Here is a 1,666-nt window from a genome sequence, read left to right as displayed (position 1 = left end):
AAAAAAATATATATATATATATATATATATATATATATATGCACACATGCATGTGTGTATATATATAAAAATATATGTTGCCAGATCTTGGTCAAGTCAGGGGTTTCCAAATAAGAAAACAGAGAATCCTTTTATTTATAGATTCTCCTGGGAAGTGGTTTTAACTACTGAGGCTTATCAATAGTGAGAACATTTGTATGCTTGGCTGAATTGTGCATGCTCAAAGAACATGGTCATAAGAATTATTACTAAATTTTTCCCATAAAAGTAAAACCTGCTTGTTACCTTAGACTCTCCTGAAAATACAAACTTTAAGAGACTTGTAGAGGAAATACGTTTGGATTGCTGAAACATCAGAGTGGAAATGTTATAGCAATACATTCCTCTATTATATGTTATATATGATGCTAAATATTCTAATATTTTTAGTATTAAATTACTGAATGTCTGAAACATAGGACTTTATAGCTATAAGTTTCCATTGAGATCACTTTTGTTTACAGATGAGAACCAGGAAGGTTGAATGATTTATTTCAATTCATATACAATGTAATTATTTAAATGTAACATGATCAAGAAATTTGGATTCACTAATGAGTATGGGAAATACTGTACCCAGTAGATTTTTAAGTATGACTTATGGATTCCTTATAATAAATCATCTGATTTCACCGTTCTAATGTCTAATGTTTTTAATTCTGTACATGGAACTGGAAGTGTATTCTGATCCAATTTGCATATTGCCCACATCTATTATTTCAGATACAGGAGGAAAGGCTGGAAGTTTTACACAATACCCAGAAGCCGATGCTGTAAACAGAGAACAAATAATTGATCCTCTCCTACCACAGAGTCAAGAGATTTTCTAGGACAATAGTTCTTAAAGTTCAGCTACATCACAATCCCCTAGAGGGCTTGTTAAAAACAAATCGCAAGGCCCCACCTCCAGCACTTCTGATTTAGTAAGTCTAGAATGGAGCCTAACAATTGCATTTCTAACAAGATCTTGGAATGCTAAGACTGCTAGAAGGGGCCACATATTACTCCAGGAAACCTGATTCATTCATTCTACTAAACATCTATTTATTTCTTTTTAAACTAAATTTTTAATCATTCTATTAAAATATATTAATTTCATATGGAAATATTGATCATGGCTTTCATGTATTGTGACAATATTTTCTTTCTGTTGTCTGTTGGGATGCTAAGCTCATGTTTATGTTTTTTTCTTGGGGGATTTGGATCATATGTGCTTACACATTTTGATCCAAAAGTAGGTAGCTGGATATTTTTTTCAGTTCCACAATACCTTTGCACTGAAATGATAAGTATTGCTATATCCACTCCGAGTAAGATACATTAATATATGCAGTTAATTTGCATTTACTGTTATGAGAACACAATAAAGTGTGACCTGTCAAAAAGCATTGCTAGTTATACATGCATCTTATTTATTTGCATGTGATATTATTTATTATAAATGTTTATGTAGGGGCGCCTGGGTGGCTCAGTGGGTTAAAGCCTCTGCCTTCAGCTCAGGTCATGATCCTGGGGTCCTGGGATCGAGCCCCGCATTGGGCTCTCTGCTCAGCAGGGAGCCTGCTTCCCTTACTCTTTCTCTGCCTGCCTCTCTGTCTACTTGTAATCTCTATCTGTCAAATAAGTA

The sequence above is a fragment of the Enhydra lutris genome, unplaced genomic scaffold (assembly GCF_002288905.1).
Source record: "Enhydra lutris kenyoni isolate GAN:26980312 unplaced genomic scaffold, ASM228890v2 scaffoldscaffold28, whole genome shotgun sequence".
Classification (NCBI taxonomy): Eukaryota; Metazoa; Chordata; class Mammalia; order Carnivora; family Mustelidae; genus Enhydra; species Enhydra lutris.
This window is presented reverse-complemented; position numbering follows the sequence as displayed.